Raw genomic sequence first — 26,667 nt, forward strand, 5'->3', positions numbered from 1 at the left:
GACCCCATGTCCCCTGCATCGGCAGGCGGACTCTCAACCACTGCGCCACCACCAGGGAACCATTTTAATATTTTTAATGTAAGGTAATACAGTTCAAAACGCAAAAGTACAACATTTTTAAGTTGTTTTCCTATTCTTGAATGCAAACACCTTGTTCTCCTCCAGAGGCAAATAATGTCATGGGTTTCTTATGCATGCCTGGAGACATTTTTCCATAATAAATATTTTTAATGTAAGGTAATACAGTTCAAAACGCAAAAGTACAACATTTTTAAGTTGTTTTCCTATTCTTGAATGCAAACACCTTGTTCTCCTCCAGAGGCAAATAATGTCATGGGTTTCTTATGCATGCCTGGAGACATTTTTCCATAATATATGTATATATACACATTCACACACTATTATAAATATACACACAAAAAATAAATATACATTTCTATTATTTTTCCTTCATTAACGCATATACACACTGTTCTGTACCTTATTTTTTGATTTAACATATTTTGGAAACTGTTTCTATATTAGTGCATAAAGAGTGCATGAAGAGCCTCATCATTCTCTTTTATGGGTTATATAGTATTACATTGAATGAGGTAACATAATTTATCTAACTAGTTCCCTACTAATGATCATTTAGGTTATTTCCCAGCTTATACTATTCTAACAAATGCTATAAGTATTTTTGAACATATATATATATAAGATTTTTTTACATGCAAATATATATAAAAGCTAAGTTCTAAGAATTGCAATTGCTGGGTCAAAGGATTATGTACATTAAAAAATTTCTTTGGCATTTATTTTTTGTAGTTATATTTTCCCAGTGTTATTGAGAAATAATTGACATATATCACTGTATAAGTTTAAGGCATATATCTTGTGATGTGATAACCACAATAGTTCACGATAACATCCGTCTTCTCATATAGGTACCATAAAAAGAAAGAAAAAAAGGAAAAAATTTTCTCCTTGTGATGAGAACTCAGGATTTACTCTCTTAACAACTTTCCTACATATCATACAGCAGTGTTAGCTATAGTCATGTCGTACATTACTAAAATTTTGACAGATATTACCAAATTGCCCTCCAAAGAAGGTTATAACAATTTATATTTCCACCAGCAATTTGTACAAGTGCCTGTCCCTACACTCCTCTCATCACACTGTTACTGTACTTTTTGATCTCTGCCAATCTGATAGATTAAAAAAAATGGTAGTTCATTGCAGCTTTGCTTTGACTCTTGAAAGTCAGTAGAATGTAGTGGTTAAGGATGTGGGTTCTGGGGCTATCTCCTGGCTGTATCAGTCACTTGGTTCTGCATTCACTGAGCAACCATGAGCAGGTAACTTAACCTCTGTGCCTCCACTTCCTCATAAGTCAAATGGGGTAATAATACTCCAATTTCAAATGTTCTTATGAAATTAGATGAGTTAATACATATGAAGTACCCAAAATTGTGCCCGGCACACAGTAAACACTCGTTAATTGGTATTGCTATTTTTTATCTTATTTTGAGTAAGGATGGGCAATTTTGTTTGCATGTTTAAAGAGTTATTTGTATCGCTTTCTCTGTTGTCTTTTCATATCTTTTGTCCTTGTTTTATTGGATTAGAATCCAAAATATACAGAACTGCTACAAATCAATAAGAAAAACAAGCCTAATAGAAAAAACAGGCAAAGGATGTAAATAGGTCACAAAAAAAGTGAAAACAATTGGTCCATTATAAGTCTTAGCCACTAATCACAACAGCATTCTCACCTTAAAAAGCTGTTGAACGGTGAGGCTTATGGAGTTTTTGCTTCCCTTATTCCCTCTCCAGCTACATTTCTGAGTCTCAGTTCATATATTTTCTCCTCTCACAGAAACTTTCCCAAACACTCATACCACTTGTCAGGCTCTGAAATTATTCTACTTATTGAATTATTTTTTTTGTCTGTCTCTCTGCACCAAAGTGTATGGTCTTTGAGGGCAGCATACTTGCCAGCTACGTTCACTGCTGTATTCCCAGCACCTAGAAGAATCTCTGGTTCAGACAAAGCAAGCAGTAGTTACCTGACTGATGACACTGTTTAAAGTTAAACTGAAACCGGAACCCTCACAGAGCACAAATGAGAATATAAAATGGTGTAGCCACTTTGGAAAAAAGTCTGGCAGTTCCTCAAAGGTTACCATAGAGTTACCTTACCACATGATGCAGCAATTCCACTCCAAGGTATATACACAAGAAAAGTAAAAATAGGGCTTCCCTGGTGGCGCAGTGGTTAAGAATCCAACTGCCAATGCAGGGGACACGGGTTCAAGCCCTGGTCCAGGAAGATCCCACATGCTGCGGAGCAACTAAGCCTGTGCGCCACAACTACTGAGCCTGTGCTCTAGAGCCTACAAGCCACAGCTACTAAGCCTGCATGGCGAGAGCCCGTGCTCCACAACAAGAGAAGCCACCACAATGAGAAGCCAGTGCACCGCGACTAGAGAAAGCCGGCTGCACAGCAACGAAGACCCAATGCAGCCATAAATTAATTAATTAATTAATTTAAAAAAAAAAAGAAAAGTAAAAATACATGTCCACACAAAAACTTGTACATGAATGTTCTTAACAGCATTATTCATAACAACCAAAAATGTGAAACAACCCAAATATCCATCAATTGATGAGTGGATAAATAAAATATTCATTCAATGGAAAATTATTCTGCAATAAAAAGAAATGAAATGTTGATATATGCTGTAACATGGAAGAACCCTGAAAACACAATGCTAAGAGTCAATCACAAAAGACCACACAGTGTATGATTTCATTGATTTGAAATGTCAAGAATAGGCAAACCTATAGAGACAGAAAGTAGATTAGTGGTTGCCTAGAGCTGGGGGTAACAGCAGAATTGGGAGGAAATGGATATAAGGTTTCCTTAGGGAGGTGATGAAAATTTTCTAAGATTGATTATTGTGATGGCTGCACGATTCTGGGAATATGCTTTAAAAAATATTGAATTGTCCACTTTAAGTGGATGAACTGTATGGTATGTGAATTACATCTCAGTGGAGCTGTTTGTTTGTTTTCAGTTAAACTGAACAAAATATAAACTGAATTCTGATGTTTGACACCCAAGGAATGGAGATATCACTACTACTTTGCTGGAACTGTTGTGTGAATATGGAAAGAAAAGAATGAAGGGAAGAAGGAAAGGAAAAAATCCCTTTCTTGAAATACTAAAATCATTCTATTGCCTAAAAATATTATTCATAGATAATCCAATTTCATTTTTTTTCTCCAAAAGTAGAAGCTGATCTAGAACAGTAAAACAACTGTCTTATTTTCTTTTGTCCAAAGCTCTCCTTATAAACCTCATCTGTAGCAAATATGGAACCAGATCTCCGTACACCATTACTCTGTAGGCTTAACACTTGCTTCCTGGCATAATGCTGAGACAGGGGAGGACATCAGGAAAAGCCAGCTTTCATTTGTGACTTATAACACTGATGAGGAGTTCAGGTAGCAGGCAGGACTGTGTTCTATTATGCAACACCATTCTGGCACTTTCGTAGGAATCTGAAAGCCACATACATTTTATAGTAGCACACGCTCTAATTCCTTCATCTTTAATAAAGAACCAAGGATAAGATGTCTTTTAAATATCATTCTCAACCTTTTAAGCTACTGTTTTACAAAATAATTGAAGTCCCTTTATAGATATCCTATAATCAGCACAAACATTTTCAGAGCATTAACTTGAGTTTAGACAAGGTTTGTTTCTAATGTCCCCAACCTAAAACTTTTTGGTTTATGGTACTCGGCAAGATGCCTTTGCAAGCCATGTTACAAAAAGTTCTGAGAAAGTAAATATATTGTAAATAGGAAGGCACAGGCTTTGGAGCCAGATAAATCTCAGGGGTTTGTTTTTGTTTTTGTTTTTAGTTTTTGGCCACATCCCACGGCATGTGGGATCTTAGTTCCCTAACCAGGGATCAAACCCACGCCTCCTGCACTGGAAGGCAGAATCTTAACCACTGGACTGCTGGGGAAGTCCTAAATCTCATTTTGAATCCAGCATTGTCACTTACTAGCCATGTACTCTTAGGCAAGTCACTTAACTTTGCTAATCCTCAGTTTTCTAACCTATAAAATTAGGATAATACAAATTTATGCTGGTATTATGAGGATTCAGCAAGAAAATGTAATATTTTTTGTCGTTACCAGCACATTCTTGGCATACTGCAGGAACTTATTGCTGTAAATACTTATTTCTTCCCTCTATTTACTCCTTTTCCTAATCATACCTCGATAATTAGCACCCAATGATAAAGCTCAAAGGAAATCTGTCTTAAGCCAAGTTGTATGCTAGAGCATCAGAGAGGCAAAATCACACAGTAGTTAGGATGACACAGACTCTGGAACTTCCAGAAATAAGAACATAGCAGTGTAGGTACTTTTAAAATCTCACCAAATTTCATCATCATAACCAGACAGCAATCAGGAAAGAATAACCCACACATGACATCTTCTACAAAAGCAGGTGACAAGGAATCCCCCCTAAATCCTAGAATATAGATGGGTGGGGCCAAAAACATCCAATAACAGCAGTGGTAATGGCAAAGAGAAGTGCATAGGAACAGCCATGCGGAACCCAGAACTTGCCAACAAAACAATCACTCCCAAAGGGAAAAGGACCAATGCTGTGTGGGATCCTAGGCAAGTGAAGCTGAGAACTACTGAGATGCAAGGAGTCCATACAGGTTCCAAGCCATGGGAGAAAACAATCTTAAAAACTGAAGACTAATTAAATGGTATCTATTAAATGGTATCTATCAATCCAATCTCAAACACAGTGGTTTGTACATCCTCAGGGAGATATAATCTGAGGGCCCTCCCCCAAAAAACTGCAAAGAAAGCTTTAACTTCATTCAAAAATCTAGATTGTTATTTTGAAACCATTATAGATACAAGATAAAGAAAATAAAAAACTATGTTAATTTTGTTAGGAATCTAATATTTAGCATAAAGAAAGAAGTACAAGATCAAAGAAGTTAAGTAAAAACCCTGTAATCTTAAACCTGAATTAGAATTATCAATGCAAACTCTTTTTTTTTCCTCTCTTTTCCTAAAAGCAAACAACCCAGCAGCAATAAGTCTCACACTGTGTTCTTCATATATCATCCCTCAATAAAAAGAACCATAGCTCTTTGGAGAAATGGCAGATTCCAGGCCTAATGCAGGGAATATACAAGGTGAGCCTGGCATTTTTGTTGTGCCAGAAAGTAAGTAGCTATAAAAGAATTTGTCAAAAGAACACAGGAGCCAGCTAGAAGGAGCTCCCACTGGACAAATGTGTGGCAATTTCAGCATCGAAAAGTATGATGAAACTTATTAAAACACACTGCACATACAAAAAGCCAAGACTTCATTATAACAACTTAAAAAAAAAAGAAAGAAAGAAGTTAAAACTTATACACCTGGGACTTCCCTGGTGGCGCTGTGGTTAAGAATCCGCCTGCCAATGCAGGGCATGTGGTTTGAGCCCTGGTCTGGGAAGATCCCACACGCCACAGAGCAACTAAGCCCATGAGCCACAACTACTGATCCTGTGCTCTAGAGCCTGCAAGCCACAACTACTGAGCCCACGCACCACAACTACTGAAGCCCGCCTAGAGTCCATTCTCCACAACAAGAGAAGCCACCGCAATGAGAATCCTGTACACCTCAACACAGAGTAGCCCCCACTCGCCACAACTAGAGAAAGCCCGCATACAGCAACAAAGACCCAACACAGCCAAAAATAAATAAATAAGTAAATTTATTTTTTTTTAAATTTATACACCCCTGGAGGATTCTAAAGCACTACCTCATTACTCTGGAAACTGATAATTAAACGGAAAGAATTAAGCATCTCACACTGCCTGAACTGTACTTCAGGATAACCAAACAGCCCCAGTGGATTGAATAAAGCTCTTCTAAAGAGTTCTGGCTACTAAATGAAGAAGGGAAAGCATAATTGGAAATTTTCATTTTAACCCCTTAGAAATTCAGTAATTCACTATACTTCAATTTTTTAAAAAAGAAAGAAATTCAGTAATTCAAGCACTGATCGTCCATGGATGGTAAGACCATTACGTGAAAGGATGATGAATGAGAAACTTTACAATGAAAGTATCAGGCTGGCACTAGCGGAATCCACTGATCAATCGTCACATTACAAAAAGTAAGACAAGCAAATCTGGGGGTAATGCAATACAATACAAATCTAATCAAGCCTTTTGATCTAACTTCTAGCCTAGAAGAAATTTAGGGAATAGAGCATAAATTAAATGATGCCACAAGAAAGTAATCAGCAAAATCCAGAATATGAGGCATTCTACAGGATAACCATTAGGTTTCTTCAACAAGTCAATGGTATATGGAAAAGCACAGTGAGGGGGGCAGGGATATCTGTTCTAGTGTAAAAGACAGTTAAGAGTAATAACAGTCACAGCCAAATAAATAAATAGGTAATTTTTTTTAAAGACTTCAAAATTGAAAAAAAAAAAAAACCAATTAAATACAGTGGATGAACATTTCTGGATCCTGATTCAAACAACCCAACTGTAAAAAAACATGTTAGACAATCAGGAAACCTAAACTGATATTAGGTATCAAGAAAGTCTGGTTAATTGAAGAACTTCTTGTTAATTTTGTGAGGTGTGATAGTGGCACTGTGGTTTATATAAAGAAGAAAATACCTTTTTTAAAAGAAAACTTAATTATTTCAGGATGAAATAACATGGTGTCCAGAAGTAACTTTAAAATATTCTAGCAAGAAGAAAAGTTGTGGGAGGACATGTGAAACAAGTATAAAACACTGATGACGGTTAAATCTGGTTGATAGTTTTATGTAAGAGTTCACTATGCTCTCCATTTTTTTGTATGTTTGAAAATTTTTATAATAAAACTAAAACATACAAACCAACAAAAAAGAAACAAGAAGACAAAAAAAACAGTATGAACTCTAGCATCAGACTGCTAGGGGATTGAATACTAGGTCCTCCGCTTAATTGTGTGAATTTGGGCGAGTCATTTAACTTTCTTAAGCATGGTTCTCCTTCCATCAAATGGGAGAAATGGTACCCCCATTTATTAAGTTTGATTGAGATAATCCACATAAAGCCAAGAGAATGTGTCTCGCACATAAAAAAAGTCCAGTAAATGTCACCCATTTTTATCATAACTATTACTAGTAGTATTATTGTAGAGGATGTGATTGCAAAGACTCCTGAATAGTTCTTTTTTTTTATAGATTTATTTATTTTATTTATTTTTGGCTGCATTGGGTCTTTGTTGCTGTGCGCTGGCTTTCTCTGGTTGCGGCGAGCAGGGGCTACTCTTCCTTGCAGTGCACGGGCTTCTCATTGTGGTGGCTTCTCTTGCGGAGCATGGGCTTCAGTAGCTGTGGCACCTGGGCTCAGTAGCTATGGCTAACGGGCTCTAGAGCACAGGTTCATTAGCTGTGGCGCACGGGCTTAGCTGCTCCATGGCATGTGGGATATTCCAGGGCTCGAACCATGTTCCCTACGTTGGCAGGCGGATTCTTAACCACTGTGCCACCAGGGAAGCCCCTGAACAGTTCTTAATGTAAGTGGCCCGTTTATTTTTTGTCAAAATGTTTATTGCTTTTTCAAAAACACATTTAAATTCACAATACCAAATACTTACAAATAACTATTTTTCCTTTTCTATTATTCAGCTTTTTGAAAATTAATAAGCACAAGCATTGCTATCACCAATATAAGAGCAAAGAAGGTCAATTGTTTCAAATTTTATACTATTCTTCACTTAAAGTGAAACAGTGTTATGAATATTTTATCTATAATTCATGGTTCTATTTTTTTATTTAAATTTTCTCTAAAATGATACATAAAAGAAATGGTAAGGCTAACAGTAAATCTAAGAAACATACAAAGCAATTTTTTTTCAACTAAAAGCCGAAAATATTTCTCTCATTTCTAAATAAATAAAATCAGTTTGGTGCTCATAATATATATGCTTTACATAATACAAAAAAAATCCCTTTTGCAAATAAAAAATTATACTGAGGTCTACAGAGCTGAGGTAACTGAGAAATTTTTCCTTTCACTTTTAATCAGGCTTCCTGTTGTAAGAGCTCAGCAGACAGTGACGCGAGACACTGCCTCCCAACTTCAGTTCACCTTTGCAGTTCCACAAGGGACACCATGTCAAGATTGTTCAGCTTTTTTGATGAGTGCTGCGTGGGTAACTAATGTGTAAATGCAGATACGTATAGAAAGCAGTTTTGACAGTGATGTATTGCAACTGGTTCCAGATGTCGGTAAGGGATGCTTGGCCAGGCATCTGGGGCTCCACTGCCACAGAGCAGTGCCAGGACCAAGCCAATCTTCAAAAGACCATGGCACTTTAATTCTTCAATTAGAATCTCTTAAGGCAATTACTTTTGCTTCTCTTCCTTCAGAAAAACACTAAAATATTTCTACTTTGTTGCTTGTTTTTTTCAATTTAAGGGAGGTTGAAATATTGAGCATTCTAACAGGCTGAAAGAAAACTTCAAAGCAAACTGCTGAGATATTCAAAATTAAGCACATATTCATGTCATATAATGAGAATTTAAACTAAATTGCACCAAAACTTGAATATGTATAAAGTTTAAGCAACCCTTGATTAGCAAAGTAAATGTTGAGATTGTTCATCTAGCGATACTAGTATTCCTAAGATCATCATTAACATGGTACATATATCACAATAATTATAAATCAAATTATCAAGCTTATCTCTCCTTTTGCTGGCTATAAACTTGATAAGTGTATATTAGCTAAGGAAAATGTACTGCGTTTGCACTGAATTTAAGAACTAAATGATAAATTTTGTAACAATGTATTTCCAAAATAAAATCCTAGAAAAGAAGGACTGACAAGCAGCCTGTGAATAAATGAAATTTCTGATCCACTGGTTAATGAAGTGCAATAAGAAGTATTCAAAAATTCCATAGTAGAAAGACATTATTACAATCATGCAATGAATAGCCTTTAACCTTTAAAATTGACAAAGTTGCACTTTCTACATGAAAAATGTTGTAGCACAGCTCCAACATGAGAATTTGGTCTAATGGGAATATTTTCAAATAACCTGTCTGTCTCCCTCTTCTTTCAATACCAAACTCACTGCTCCAATCAAAAAAGCTCTCAGGGGATCACCTACAGCTACATTCTCTCCATGTGGTTTTGCTATAAGGCATTTTCTCATTGATCAAGGGAACTGCAGAAAGCTTGCGTTCTGTTTATCCTAGAACAAAGATGACTTACGTTACTGATTTTCAGCATCAAATCAAAGGTTTTAAAATACTTTTAACAGAAATAAAGTCAAACAGATCTGTCAGAATGATGTTTATAACTCTATGTTCCTTTTGATTTCCTAGTAAATTAAATAAATTGAATATTCTAAATATATTACAAAACTTTTAATCTGTGAGAGAACCTTGTGGTCAGTAACTTCCTGTTATAAATACATATTTAACTACAGCCTGAAGCTGCTTTGTTTGGTCTGATATAACGTGATAAGCTAATTGAAAGGTCAAGAGTAGTTTTAAAAACTGACCAATCTTATTTTTCCAGATGGATCATCAAATTTATTTCTAACCTTGCATTTAAATGATCAACCAGTAAAATTTTATTACAGGCTTAGAATACATTAAAGAATGGTGCCAGATAGCAGAAGAGCTGTAAAGTATTTATTCCCATCTCCCCTTTTATAGGGTTCTGGTATGACAAATCTTTACTGTGACATGCATAGCAAAAAGCCACAACTTAAAACAACCTTAATTTTGGTCCTATCCTAAATATGATGGTTTTGATTGTTAATAAATTATGTTCAACAAATAAAATATAGTTGGAGAATTTCTACATAAACCATTAATTACTCTGAAACATGGGAACGTTGTCTAGGCAGTACAATTGCATATATTAGATCTGGCAGGTCAAAAAAATTATTGCCTAATGGAAATATGGATGCAAGTATATTTAACTGAATGACTTTTGTGTTTATCTTGTCAGTTTACTAATAACTTAAAAGAATTCCTCTGGACAACAAACTAATATTTCCAAAAAAGCAAAATACAAATGACTATATCCAAAAGTCCAAACTTAAAAACTACTGACATCTATATCCAACACACAAAGACACAGTAGATCAAGGTCCTAAATGAATTTAGTTTCTGATTCTGAAAAATAAGTGCACAATTCCAGAACAAAACTATGTATTAAACAGTCTTATTGCTGGTGGCAATGCAAATTGGTATAACCACTTTAGAAAGCAATTCAGCAACATCGTGGAAAGTCAAATACAGACATACTCTATAACCCAACATTTCTATTTCTAGTTATACGCCTCAGAGAAATACTTGCATGTGGACAAGAATATGTGTACAAGCGTATTTATAACAGTAAAACTTTAGAAACAATTTAAGCATCCATCAACATTGAAATAAATATGAAGTTTATTTGCATGATAGAATACTACAAAGCAGTTAAAATGCATGAAACTGATCCACAGATATCAAACTAGATACACTTGGAAAACAATGGTAAGGGAAAACAGCAAGCTATAAAACTATATTATATATGTATACATATATTTTATTTATATCAATTCTAAAAATACTAACTACATATCATTTATAAACACATACATATATAGTAAGCTGTTTTTTTTTTAATTCAAATGAGAAACAATATGCACCAACTGTAAGATAAGCACTACTCAAGTATAGGTAGGAAAGTTAGTGGGCTGAAGAGATAGGGCATCTTCAACCATACATAAACTGTATTTTTTAAAATTAATATCTAAAGCATATATGGCAAAATACTAATATTTACTCAATTTAACAGGAGGGAATATGGATGGCCATGTGCTTGAAATATTTTACAATTAAAAATTAATATGTAAAAACTCCAGGGACTTCCCTGGTGGTCCAGAGGTTAAAACTCCATGCTCCCATTGCAGGGGGCCCAAGTTCCATCCCTGGTCAGGGAACTAGATCCCACATGCGGCAACTAAGAGCCTGCACGCCACAACTAAAGATCCCAAACACCGCAGTGAAGATCTCACAAAGGCAACGAATATCCCATGTGCCGCAACTAAGACCCAGCACAGCCAAATAAATAAATAAATGTTAAAAAAACAAACAAAAAATCTCCATATACCCTACAAAATCCTTTACTTCAGAATTTCCACCAATATCTCATTTAAATACATTCATTTATACACTGCATAACTTTGTTAGGTCAAAAATTATGCCCATAATTGAAGGACAGAGCAATCTATTCTTCCCAATAAGGTCTTCACACAAGAAGTTAAACTGTCTAAATACTGAGTACTGATATTACCATTATTATGTTTTTGTAGCATTCATAATCATAGATATACTTTCAAAGGAAAGACTCCCCTAATCACCAATGACCCTACACTAATTGGTGAATACTCCAGAAAAGCTAGAGTCACCAAGCACTTATAATATCTGATTTTCAATTCTATCTGAAACTTCACATAAAAACATTTTAAGGAAAGAGGAAGATTAATTCTACATCATTCATGACAAATAATCAAGAAATGAAAACAGTAAATAAATTATTTGGATTTCAAGTAAGGAAGCTCTTTTTTTTTTTTTCAAATAAAGAATCCTACATATGAAAGATCAGATCCATGAAAATGTTTATCAGTAGGTAAAAATCATTCCCAGAAAGAATTTGTTAAGACTGGGGTGAATAAACGAACTTATTAAGCTAGAACCTCTATGCACTATGTACAACTTCAGCAGTTTTCTCCTGGAATTAAATTCTAACATTTGGAAGTAGCCAAATATTAATGTCACTGTCTTTCTCATTCAAAGATACTATGGTAGAACTGAACTGGTTGAGAACTGCCCCCCAGAGTTAAAATTTAGAAAGTATCTCCTAATGCAAAATTAAATAGATTAAATAGAATATTCTAGCAAAGACCCCAAATTAGAGTCTAAAATAAGGGAAGCTACTACACTGATCTTGGTGATATTGTTGATATTACAATCATGGATTGATCCTCTAAATGACAAAGCTGAGGGCAAAAAAGACAAAGAAAGATGGATACTTATTAGCTATAACACATCAGAAGTAAGTGGGGATGTTTATTTGTAAAATTAGAATACTTCCTAAATCAGTGGTTTTCAAAGTGTGGCCCAGGTACCCTCGGGGCCTCTAAGGCACCCTCAGGGTTCTAGCAAGGTCCAAACTATTTTCACAATATTACTAAGATGTTGTTGCCCTTTATACTCTCATTTGCTCATGAGTATACAATGAAGTTTACAAGGGGTCACATGAAGTATGGTATCACAACAGACTGATGCAGAACAGACATGAGAATCCAGCTGTTGAAATCAAACACTGAAGAGATTTGCAAAAAAATGCAAAACAATGCCACTCTTCTAATTTTTTCTTTTGAAAACCATGAGTTGTTTTTTATTCTTTTTTTTTTTTTTTTTGCGGTACGCGGGCCTCTCACTGTTGTGGCCTCTCCCGTTTGCGGAGCACAGGCTCCGAACGCGCAGGCTCAGCGGCCATGGCTCACGGGCCCAGCCGCTCCGCGGCATGTGGGATCTTCCCGGACCAGGGCACGAACCCATGTCCCCTGCATCGGCAGGCGGACTCTCAACCACGCGCCACCAGGGAAGCCCTTGTTTTTTATTCTTAAAATGTGATTTTTAAGATATCAAAATGCAATCCATTTATTATTGTTTTAAAATAAACTAATAATTTTTAAAAATTTCTAGTATGGTGAATATTGATAGATATAATCCACATAAGCAAAAGATCTCTAGGGTTCTCAATAATTCTTTAGGGCATGGAAAAGGATTCTGAAAACATAAAGAGAACAAGTGACCTAGATCTTACAGCTGATATGAGATGAAATGAACTAATGCACCGTAAAGAACTTTTCAGGAGGCATGGCAAAGAATAAGTTCTCAATAAATGGTAGCTGTCATTGTTACATTACAATAGCTGGGACTACCGAAAGCAATCTTGAGACCTGGGATTCTTGGGAATTTAACTGTCTCCCATTCTCTAGTAAGCAACGAGTACTAAAAAAAAACAAAAACTAAAACTACAACAGAAAAAACAAAAAGCTAATCATTAGTCAAATTTAATTCATCATATAGATTCTAATTTAAATTCTATCTTAATAGGTCTATATATTATCTTTCTATACCTGGTGACTTTCCTTAAAAACTAGAAAGGCCTGAGTCCCTAGACTTAAAATATACCTTAGAGTCTACCATAGGGTTCTCTTTTCCTGTGAGCCACTAGGAAAAGAGCAACGAGAAGGCTGTGTCTTGAGCCAAGCACAACAAATTAATTAGGATATTTCATTCTCATGAAATTAAAGTCATACTTTCCTTTGAAATACAGGATCAATACAGGAACACTGAATAACAGAACACAAGGGCCTTTGAACAAGCTTCTGGTCAGATCCCTGACTACAGCCATATCTAGCACATACCCAAGACAGACCAATACATACAAAGAATCACAAACTGAGTAGTTACCTTTCACACGTGGTCAACTAGCTCGATCACAAAGCCAACCAAAATCTTTCCTGCTTTCACCTTAAGGTCACTTCCTTATGTTTCATCTTTTATTTATAAAGATAAAAATAAATATGAATTACAAAGAAAAAATAATAATAGTAATAGTAAATATAAAGTATGAAGAAAAATGATACTTAATAGTAATACAGAAACCAAATACCTGGCATTGATCTTATAAAAACCTTTCAACCCTTTAGCCTTCTTTCATTCTCTTAACCATTCTTTTCTACCTTCTAAACTCCAAAATAAAAACATCCCGGATCTTTTAAAAGTTTTCTTAAAAAAAAAAAAAGGTAGACTGATCCAAAGTAGCTACCACAAAAACTTCAACGAGGCACTAGTGGACTATTTAGGCTGCTAAAACGTTCTTAGAAATCACATGACATATGAGATTGTTCCCAAACAACAAGGTCCTACTGTATAGCACAGGGAAAAACTATATTCAATATCCTGTGATAAACCATAATGGAAAAGAATATTTAAAAAAAAAGAATGGGGCTTCCCTGGTGGCGCAGTGGTAGCGAGTCCGCCTGCCGATGCAGGGGACACAGGTTCGTGCCCTGGTCCGGGAGGATCCCACATGCCGCGAAGCGGCTGGGCCCGTGAGCCATGGCCGCTGAGCCTGCGCGTCCGGAACCTGTGCTCCACAATGGGAGAGGCCACAAGAGTGAGAGGCCCGTGTACCACAAAATAATAAAAAATTTTTTTTAATTTAAAAAAATTAAAAAAAAGAATGTCCACAGGTGTATAACTGAGTCACTTTGCTATACAGCAGAGATTGGCACAACATTGTAAATCAACTATAAATAAAATATAAATTAAAAATTAAATTAAATTTTTAAAAAATTGTTCCCAAACCTAACACAGAAAATATTCTTTAAAACTATGACCAAAAAAATGCTCTCCCCTTAAAAACGGCCATATTAACATTACATATCTTAATAAGTTTAGTCTTTTTAAAACTGTCTTTGCAACTTAAAATCAGCACTAAGGGGCTTCCCTGGTGGCACAGTGGTTAAGAATCCACCTGCCAATGCAGGGGACACGGGTTCGAGCCCTAGTCCAGGAAGATCTCACATGCCACAGAGCAACTAAGCCCATGCGCCACAACTACTGAGCCTGCACTCTAGAGCCTGCGAGCCACAACTACTGAGCCCGCGTGCCACAACTACTGAAGCCTGAGCTCCTAGAGCCCGTGCTCCCCAACGAGAGAAGCCCAGGCACCGCAACAAAGAGTAGCCTCCACTCGCCACAACTAGAGAAAGCCCGTGTGCAGCAACGAAGACCCAATGCAGCCAAAAATAAATAAATAAATCAGCATTAAGATGAAAGCAATGGGGCTTCCCTGGTGGCGCAGTGGTTGAGAGTCCGCCTGCCGATGCAGGGGACATGGGTTCGTGCCCCGGTCCGGGAGGATCCCACATGCCGCGGAGCGGCTGGGCCTGTGAGCCATGGCCCCTGAGCCTGCGCGTCCGGAGCCTGTGCTCCGCAACAGGAGAGGCCACAACAGTGAGAGGCCCATGTACCGCAAAAAAAAAAAAAAGAAAAGAAAAAAAAGATGAAAGCAATGAATACCATAACACACAGAGGTACATAAAATCCATTTTCTAAGTAGCATATACAGGTCAATGTAGGTAAATACACAGGGTCATGACAACTTTTTAAATAATGTGTATATTTTGCATATACTACAGTGACTGGCACAAATTAGGAAATGTTAATAATCAGCAGAAACGGTAGGCATTAGCAGGGGAACCCAGGCATGTTCATTTCCCCCCCTTTCTCACAACTGTATTTCTGAGTTTCAAACATCCAGTGGCTTCACAAAATGTGGCTGTACTATGAACTTCCACATAAAAGAGTGAAACTTAATGAATGGTAGTAGTTACTGACAAAGAAAAATTCACATCATTTTTTAAGCTATCAATACTTAGCAAAAAACAATAACAACAACAAAAAATCCACAAGTGTAAATCCAAATTACACAACTGTTGAAATGAATGATCTATTAAATCCCCAAATTCAACTACTGATTAATGTGTGTTTCATAAGTATGGAGTACAGAATTAAGGCTGAAGATGTCACAATATATTACGGGGAGTTTTTAATAATCTAATACAAGCAGATACAATACTGAGATGAAACCCTGTATGAATGGGAAAATAGTAATAAAATATATGCACTTATCAGATTATACAGCCTTTCTTCTACTATGATGAAATTACGATCCAAGTTAAACAGTTAAACAGTTTCCTTTTAAAACCTTTTCTAAACTACTAAATATTTTGTCTAATGTCACCTATTAGAATATAAACCATGCTCAGGGAAATATCAGGTTTCAACCTGAAGAAATATATTCACTTTAGAGTTTCTAAAGAGGTGCTCTCACCTTCAGTTAAAAGTATTATTATTTACAATGAAACACCACATGTACGCGAGAAATGTTTTTAAACTCTGCAGAACAACAAAACAGTACCTCCTTTAAAAATAATTGTCAATGATCAACAAAATAAAGGATTTTCTCGGATCTTCTGCACAACAGACCTAGAGAAAAAAACACTCTCAAGGCTGCTTGCAAGAGCACTCCTTGTCCCACCACTAATCAGGCAATAGGATAAAGTCCATTCTTTTAAAGCTACACAGTATATATGCTGGGGTTAAAAATATTTTCACAAAATTTTTCTAACAAAAGAACATTATATTAGGTTCACAAGCATGTTAGCTCTCTGTCACTGTTTAAAACCTACCTTTAAGTATTAAATTTTTAATTTTACTTATTTAGGAAAAATTACATAATTCTTCATAGCACAGTTTAAAAATAACTCCACTATTAATGCAGGCCCTTTATTTAATCACAGGCTAATTTACTCCTGACAGAAAGTAAATTCCACTATTTTCTGTGAGGCTTTATGAAATTGCCATCATTTTTAATTAATTCTTAATTAAAATATATTACACCACAGCTTCTACCCATCTCTCTTGATATTCTAACATAATCAATTCAAGACCATTTACATATCATTAATTAAAAGCCTTCCTCTCTCATCCTTAAAATCATAATGAGGCTCTATTTCTCATTAGCAGCCTTTAAGGGATAAAATAACAATAGAGTCAAGAATGAATGGTAATTTTAAAAAATAATAATTTATATCTTTATATACTATATAGTGGACACTGCTGTTTTCAAATTTTCTCAGCTTTGGGGAATTGTTGAATTCTTTCTGTATGCTTTTTAACAACATAGAACAACAACTGGCTATACTTTGAAACTAATCTTCAAATGAGATAAAATAAATAAGAAATAGTAGCATCTTTGAAACTGGGAAAAACCAAACAGATTTCTGAATCTGGACAATAAGTCTTACCATGAATGCTACAAACAAGTAAGTTACTATAAAGTAAAAAGAAGACAATTAACATTTCCTTGTCTTCATTTCCATTTTGTTAAAACTTGTCCTAAATTTTCAGAAGTGATATCTAAACTGTCTGTAGGAATCCTTTGCTTTTAAAAGGATTCTTTCTTTCAACTAAAAGAGCCCGTTGTTAATACCTCTTAAATCTTAAGATGTAATTAGAAAACTATAATTGAAATTTCTATCTCTATGCATTTCTTACTAGCTTACCACTGTCAGAATGAGGTATCTGTGGTTACATGAAGAACTGAAACAGAGAGGCAAGTAGGAAGTTCTAAAATTAAACTCCAGAGCTGTGATATGTTTTACACATTCTTAAATGAGCTGTGATATATGCTGGTACTATAAAAAGTTATCATTTATTGGTAATGAAACGTAAAAATTAACCACCTATTCAATGATTTTACCTCTTCTAGAGGCTTTTTAAAGCCATATACAGCTTGAGAGAAGATTTACAGTAGCTCGTGACTTCTAACCCATTGTTATCAATATTTTGGCTGTAAGTTACAAAATTAATATAACTCCAACTATGACTACTTTTATGATTAGTGTAAAATAAAATTTCATTGCTTTTCTTTCGCTTTGAGCAACTGCAGTGGTATTGCCTTCTGCAATACTACAAAAAAAAATGACTTAAACCTTACGACTGAATTAAACCTTAATTTGTTACATTACTCAGAGTTTATTATTCACAATTATATTTCAAAGCCAAACTATGAACACAAATAGGGACCAAGTGAGTAACAAAATGTGACCAAAATAATAATGCCACATAATAGAGGCAAAATAAAATCAGACTCATGTCTTAGAAATTTTATGCAGACTTATTGTCACCAGCATTAACTATATCTAGGTGCTTCATATCAGGCAAATCAGATTTATATCACTGTCTTCTGTCAAATGCAGGTGCTCCACCACAACTTGTCAAGACAGCCTGTCTGAATCTTCACACGTCAGACAGAATCACAGCACTTGGTGTTTTGGTCTGTTGACAGCAATTTATTTTGATGTGTTGTCACAATATGGAATTCTTCAATGCTCTGCACCATGGTGCCAGTAAGTCCCACTATACTTTTTTCTACTGCCAGATGCTACAGGTTTAGTAACGGGAGAAGGCAAAGTTTTGCCTTACTTTTAAAACCGCTTTTTTAAAGCTCTAAGCACTTAATTTACAAGTGCAGAGGAGCGCTAAACAGAAGAAAGTATTTCATTCCTTAATCTCAGCATCCAACATCCTGTTTAACACCACAACCAACCTGGGTGAAGCAAAGCCAGCCAGCCGGCTAGGAACAAACAGGGACTTTAAAAACCCTTAAAGTCAGGCTTCCCTGGTGGCGTAGTGGTTGGGAGTCTGCCTGCTAATGCGGGAGGCACGAGTTCGTGCCCCGGTCTGGGAGGGTCCCACGTGCTGCGAAGCAGCCAGGCCCGTGAGACGTGGCCGTTGGGCCTGCGTGTCCGGAGCCTGTGCCCCGCAACGGGAGAGGCCGCAGCGGTGAGAGGCCCGCATACCGCAAAAAAAAAAAGATTAAAAATTAAAAAATCCTTTAAGTCAAAAATCAGAGTAGTCCATCCTGAGGCTAAACAATAGCTTGGGCTACGCATCCAATATGGTCGGTTGTTTTTCAGCTCTTTCACAGGGCTAGTTTCAATCCCACAGTAAAAACTTCAATTCTGTACAGTGCAAGCATTTATTATGTAACTATGTGTAAAGCCAGGCACTAGGGGATCCTGAAGAATGAGATGAATGGAAATAAATTTCTTTTGGGTTTTTTAAAACACATTTTCCAGAAATCTGTACAAATTCCACAATACTACTCCATGGAGTAGTAATATAAAATACAACTTACACAGGAAATACAAAAAAGACAACTAATTAAATGTGCAGGAAAAAATAGTTAATAGTCACAAAAAAGCTCAGAGAAGGGTTAAACTTTGTAATCTTTTCCTATCCTATTTTTTTTAATATATAAATTTATTTATTTTTAGCTACATTGGGTCTTCGTTGCTGCAAGTGGGCTTTCTCTAGTTGCAGCGAGCGGGGGCTGCTCTTCGTTGCGATGCACGGGCTTCTCACTGCGGTGGCTTCTCTTTGTGGAGGAGCACGGGCTCTAGGCGCACGGGCTTCAGTAGTTATGGCTCGCAATCTCTAGAGCGCAGGCTCAGTAGTTGTGGTTCACAGGCTTAGTTGCTCCCCGGAATGTGGGATCTTCCCGGACTAGGGCTCCAACCCGTGTCCCCTGCATTGGCAGGCGGATTCTTAACCACTGCACCACCAGGTAAGCCCTCCTATCCTATTTTATATTTTAATCTTGCATATTAATAGCTTCTACATAAAATGAATTTAAAAACAAACAGTACAGGGTTATACTAGATAAATATTTCCATTTATAAATAAAGATTTCTCAATATCTACATCTAAATCCTTTTCTTATAAGGAAGAAAGATATCAATAGTGTGTGCATGTTTCCTGTTTCCACAGAGTTCAATTATTATGGATAGAGTCAAATTTTTAAAATTAAAAATCAAAGACCAACATTCTCTTGAAAACTTAAAAAGTAAAGAATTAGCTTTAGGGCTTCCCTGGTGGCGCAGTGGTTGAGAGTCCGCCTGCCGATGCAGGGGACACGGGTTCGTGCCCAGGTCCGGGAAGACCCCACATGCCGCAGAGCGGCTGGGCCCGTGAGTCATGGCCGCTGAGCCTGTGCGTCCAGAGCCTGTGCTCCGCAACGGAAGAGGCCACAACAGTAAGAGGCCCGCGTACCACCAAAAAAAAAAAAAAGAATTAGCTTTAGATTTGGAATTATATATTGGAAAATTCAGGATTAAAAATTTTCTTGTCAAAATAGTAACATTTTAAACAAGCAAGTAGTGTTGGTAATGGACCCAAATAATAAAATTCCTCTTTGAAAAAAGAGTGAACCACAAGTCAACTTAAAACTAAACCAGTATGGCTATGTAACAACAAGCATGTAGAGCTCATTTTCAAACTTCATAACTTAACTATAAGAAATGTTTTTATATTTATGAGCAGGGACTCTGGTAACACTTATCATCTATAGCTGGTACACACTATAGTCATAAGAACCTATCTCCAAAGAATTCCACTATAATATTTTAATATAACAATGCTGTATCTTCTCTGCGAGGTAAGTTGGCAGTAGACAAAATGGTATTCTTTTTAACTTTATATAATAAAAAATAACACAAAAGTTATTACAGTGAGTCAGAATCAAAGCTGAACAAAGATTCCCAAGCTTAAAATGATTCCATTAAATTATACTCTATGAGTTCTTAAATTAGATCAGTCCAATAGGTCTGCCTTTTGGCACAAGTCTAGAAGGCACCATTCACACAGTATTTTATAAACGGTGCAACCTGTTGTTGTACAACTCAACGAACCTGAATCTAAAGATAGCCTCAATGAAGTTACTCTGTGTGTGTGTGTGTGTGTGTGTGTGTGTGTATTCCTTCCAGAAAAAGGTCTATCTCTGGCACAAACCCTAGTCTCTTCTATAAGGTTATATTATCACATAAATCACAAGTATCCTCTAGTCCACCTCCAAGATCTCTAGGAAAATAAAGATTCGAATAGTGTTAAAGTGTGGGACACAAACACTCTTCATGAAAATAAGTTGCAGGGTGACTTTTACCTAGTAAATAAATATGACAAGTAAACACTAGATGTATATGATTCAATATGTGTTGTATTCAGAATGCATGTCTAATTTACTCTAAAGAAACCAATCACACTGACACCACAAAACTACCTACATGTAGCCTTTATAGACTGGCACTAATAACACCAGCCAACGCAAAACAATTCTTTAGTTTCATGACTGATTTTTACAAAGAATGGAAAGTTAAGTGAAAAATGTTGATTAAAAAAATAGCCTGTCATTTAATGGGTGAAGAGCAGCTACACACGCATAGATATATTAACCTGCAGAAAAATGAAACTATATGAGAACCCTGGTTTTCTCCCCCAAAACAGTAAGAAAACCCCAATCATCTGATAATCCAAAACAATGAGACACTACAAGAAGACAGAGAATAAGAGAGCTGAGATTCTATTTCAAAGACGATTTGGCAAAGATCATGGAGGGAGAAAGAAGGGAGAGATGGGGGAAGGACTAAAAATTTGAGGACACTGATAACCCTATGCCCAGTGAAAAACAGCACAATAAAAATAGAACTAACTGCACTATGAGTTCTAAACTTTATCTCAGTTCTGCAAGTTATTTAGGCAAGTGACCTTTGGTAAATCCCTTACTTAGCCTTTCTAATCCTCAATTTCCGAATTTGTAAAACAAGAATAATACATGTCCCACTTACATCAGAGGTTGTTATGAGGATTTAATACATTATGTAAAAGCACTCTGAATAGTATAAAAGCACTATAAAATAGTCAAGGACAACTTAAGATTAATGAAAAGCAAATATCACTTTTAGATCTCCCTGTTCAAGAGAGCAGACAGAGCTCATGTGTTTAACCTCCCCTCTTCCCTTCCAAATTTCCACTGATAGAACAGTAAAGGGTATAAATCCATTGAGAAGGGGGTAGGGGCTGCAGCAGACCAAATTTTGATAAATTTCTGGAAGACAGCTAGCAAATGAGACTATACTGACATATACACCATAGTGGAGGAGACCCAAATTAAACAATGAGAAAGAGTTGCAATAGAAGCAGGAGCCAGTTTCACCAGCAAAGACTGGGAGATGCCGCAAGCTTGGAGAGAGGACAGCAACAGGAAATGGGGCACTAAATTTTAAAAAGACTTAGAAACACCTGGGCCATTTGGTCCCTCCCCATACTTTCCATACACTACCCAGCCACTGCAAAGAATATCATTTGCTGCTAGGATAAAGCCAGACAACTATTCTCCACAAATAACTAAAACATAAAATTAAAAGTAGAACAAATAGAGGAGGAGATACTATCTCATATAATGAAAGTCAAGAAATACAATCTGATAGTGATGGCCTCAAAATTGAAGAATATTATTTATGTTATGAAAATAACCCATACCAGAAGTAAAATTAATACTATAACAAAACTAGACAGTAAGAGGAGAAAAGGAGGTAGGAGATAGTATATATAAAGCAAATTCCTCACCATAGAAAAACTATATACACAGTTAAAACATGCAGTTTAAATTTACAGTGGGTAGCTAGCAGAAAAACAAAAAACAGTAAGATAAAATGCACTCTCCTCTGAATAGTGAGACTATAGGAAAGAAAAACAGAAGAAGCTACAGAACTTTTTTCAATTGTGAAAGGGGAATACTTTTATATTAAAATTACTTGCTAACTCCTTGAAAAAGATTCTTTTCAAAGTGGATTGACCCAGAAAGTTAGCCTGAGGCACATAAAATCTGACTACCTACTCTGATATCTTTCAACCTTTAGGAAAAAAACAGACATAATTCGTCAGATGCTGAGAAGAAATTATCTTCCTAAGCACACAAGTAAAGAAAAAGGAATGGAATTGAGAAATAAGGAAGATTTTATCTTTCAGCATTTTGATAAAAGATGAGTCAGAAATGAGGGGCTATAATTCCCTAATCCTTCAGGTTGAAGAATGGCAATTGGGAACAGTGTTTTCAACCTCAAATTCCTATTCTGGAAGTTGTTAATCACCTTGAATGGTGGATGGCTTAATTATATAAGGACCACGTTAATGTCTCAAAGGAGGGAGAGTGATCTGATAGGAGGTTTTAATTTAAAACACTCTTCATAAAATTAAAAATGAATGCCAATGGACTATAATCTGTGCCTCTGTGCAGAAGTAAAAGGCCAATATAGCTATAAGAATACAGTGTGATCAATTGGGCTTTGAGGCCAAATGATCCAGTACTAGTCAATAATCATGAGTGTTATTCATAAGAGAGTCAAAAGGAAGTAGCCTCTATTTCTGTTTCAGCTAGTAGATCTTTCTATAGGTTGTTTTCAGACAGAAGAACTGCTTATATCTGTGAAAGAATAACATTTTCAGACTATTCATGCCCTCTGGAATTACTCTATAGAACGAAATATCCTGGGATCCAAGTATTTCTAGGTTACAGCATTAATCTTAAAAAGAACAGCATAGTTTGGGAAAATTTGGACCCATTCTGTTCTGTTCTTGAGTTTTACTAGCAATTTAGCATTAAAAAAAAGGGAGATGGAACAAGTTCAATTCCATATAAAGTTAAAAGTTAACAAGGGTAATAGGTCTTTTCAAAGTATACAAAAGTACAATAACTAGAGGGACAGCAAGGTCAAACATGAAAATGTCCATCTTTGGAGGGAAAATACTATCTGCTACCTTTGATCCTTTCATGGTTTTCTAGGATCCAGGACCACTACTGACAAGTGTGTTTGGCTTACTTGTTGGACTCTATAGCAGCTCCTGTCCAAAAGAATTATAATGTAATCTATGTCGTTTTAAATTTCTAATAGCCAAATTTTAAAAAAGCAAACAGATAAAATTAATTTTAATAATATATTTTAATTTGATATATCCAAAATATTATCATTTCAACATGCAATGAAACTTTTTAAAAAACTATTAATGAGATATTTTATATTGTTCTCAGTCTTTGTCTTTCAGTATTTTACATGTACAGCACATCTCAATTCTAATAAGCCACATTTTAAGTGCTCAACAGCCACAAGTTGCTAGTGGCTGAGACACTCATTTGAGAAGTTCTCCTTTCAACTGACCGGCATGACTTAACAGGAGCAAAGGACTCTCAGTTTCCAAGTCAACTGCAGTTTCCTAATACCATATAAGATCAAGCAGAAGTCTTCTAGCTGTAGTGTATGAAGACTTGACCTCCATTCAAAGAACCCACTTGACTGGTGGAACAGACGCACTTGTTTGCCTCCACTCCTTACTGAAACCGTACTCAAAGACAATAAAAGGACAGGGGGACCACATAAATCTGCAAGAATTAAGAGCAGAGAACAGACAAGGACCCACTTTGTTCCCATATCATTAGCAATCAGACTTACACATCTCCTCCACTTTTTTCTCTCTCACTTTCCAGCCAGGAAATCGGTGGAAATTTCTCAGGAGAACTGCCAAAGAGACAAAGATCTGACAGCTGGACGTCCACATACCAAACACATCACCCTATGGTGAAGACTATCAAAACCAAGAAGCTCCACTTACACACGTTGAGTTTTCATCAGCTTTTAAGTGCCCGAAGCTTAAATATTCTATTCTCTAGCATTTACTAAGAGTCTATTATGTGCCAGGCACTGTTCTAAGCACTGGGGATACAGCAGTGAACAAAACAAAGTTTCTCTCTCTCTCTCAAGGAGCTTACATTCTAAAAGGGAAACAGACAATAAACAAATGCAAAATATAGACCAGAAGTAGAAATAAAACAGGCAAGGGGTATAGAGTATAATGGGAGCGGGGAGAAGGGATGCTGTTTTAACCAGGAAGGTCAGCGATTTGAGCAGAGGCCAGAAAAGAGGGAGAAAACCACACAGATATCTGGGCAAAGAATTTTCTAGGCAGAGAGAAGATCAAGTATAAAACCCCTGAAAGGAGAGCACATTTGGCCTACTGGAGGAACACAAAGGGGCCAGTTCAGCTGGAGCAAAATGAGTGGCACAGTATGAAGGGGGGTAACATTAGAGAGAAGTGGACCAGAAGACAGGCCTTGAAGACTCTAGTTAAGGACTGAATTTTTATTTCAGGTGAAATGGTAAGCCATGAGAAGAAAAGTGACATTATTTGACTTATGCTTTAGAGGAATCATTTTACCAGTTGTGAGAAGAAATGACTTGTAGGGCAGCATGGGTGGAAGCAGAGAGGTCACTTAGGAGGCTACTGGAATAGTCCAAGCGAGACATAAAGGTAGCTTGATAAAGGGAGGAAGAAGTGAGAAGGGGTGAGATTTGGGTTATGCTTTTGTCTTTGTTTTAATAATTTCAAAGTTATTTTAAAAATAGCAAAAATAAAAACAGTACAAAAAGTGCCCATATATCCTTTAGCAGATTCACCTATTTACCTGTTGTCAACATTTTACTCCTCTGTCAAGTGTGCGTGCACACATACAAGTTTATACACACATATTTCTGAACCTTTTGAGGTTAAATTACATATATCATGGCCCTTTATCCCTAAACACTTCGGTACTTCTTAAAAATGCAACATTCTGGGCTTCCCTGGTGGCGCAGTGGTTGAGAGTCCGCCTGCCGATGCAGGAGACACGGGTTTGTGTCCCGGTCTGGGAAGATCCCATATGCCGCGGAGCGGCTGGGCCCGTGAGCCATGGCCACTGAGCCTGTGCGTCCGGAGCCTGTGCTCCGCAACGGAAGAGGCCACAACAGTGAGAGGCCCGCGTACCGCCACAAAAAAAAAAAAGGCAACATTCTCTTACATAATCACAGTACGGTTATCAACTTCAGTAAATTTAACATGATATAACACTTCTATCTAATTTATCAACTGACCCAATAATGTCCTAGCATTTTATCCCCTCCATTTCAGGATCCAGTCTAGGATTGGATACTGTATTTAGTGTCAATCTCTTTAGGTTCCTTTAATCTGGAACATTTCCAGAACATTTATGACATTAACATTTTTAAAGAATAAAGTCCTCTCCCCCCATTTTAAAATTAGAATGTTCCTCATGTCGGATTTATCTGGTATTTCCTCATGATTAGATTCAGGTTATGTACTCTCAGTGATGCACAGGCGATGTTGTGATCTTCTCAGGGTATCACATCTGGAGGCACAGAATGCCCATCTGTCCCTCCCTGGTACTGTTAATTTGATCACCTGGTCAAGGTACTGTCTGATTTCTACACTGTACCACTAATATTACTTTTTTCCCTTGCCACTGGATATTTAAGACCACACGAATATTCTACTCCTTAACAAAATTTCCCCCTGTATTTAGAATTTGTTGAGCTTCCTTGCCTGATCCAGTCCTAACCATGATGACTGCAAAATGATGATTTTTCCAACTCCAGCTTTCTTTCCCCATTTACTTACTGGCCTCTGCATTCTATTGTAAGAGCCCTCCCTCTTCACCCATTTATTTACCTGTCTGTCTTTCTATTATCAGTTTGAATTCATGAATTTTAATTTTTTCCAATGGTTCTATAATTCATTACCGTACTTAACTATTTTGTTGCTCAAGCTGTCCCAAATTTGGCAAGTGGGAACTTTTCAAACTGGCTCCTATGTCCTTGTGATATGTCTCCATCATCTTTTTTTAGCACTTCCCTACCTCTCGGCATAACAAAATGTTCCAGGATCATCTTGTACCTACCCTGCCCCACCCTGGAATCATCCATTTCTCCAAGGTGCTTAGTTCTTTTAGGAGGGAATGGTACTAGAAACTAAGACCTGGGTACTAGTTGTGCACACTGCTACTGGGATATCTTTGTTTCTTGGCCCTTTTATACTCTAATTAAAGGACCAACTGATCTTGCTGATGGAGTGAATATGGGCTATAAGAGAAAAACAAAAATCAGTGGTGACTCCAGAGCTTCTGGCTTGAGCTACCAGATGAGTGATGTTGGCCTACATTAAAATGAGGAAGAAAAAGTTTACAGAGGAAAATCAAGAATTCCATTTTGGATGTGCCAATCTTGGAATCTTATTAGATATCCAAGTGGAGATATTCAGCA

This window comes from Lipotes vexillifer, unplaced genomic scaffold, assembly GCF_000442215.2.
Source record: "Lipotes vexillifer unplaced genomic scaffold, Lipotes_vexillifer_v1.1 scaffold1600, whole genome shotgun sequence".
Taxonomy (NCBI): Eukaryota; Metazoa; Chordata; class Mammalia; order Artiodactyla; family Lipotidae; genus Lipotes; species Lipotes vexillifer.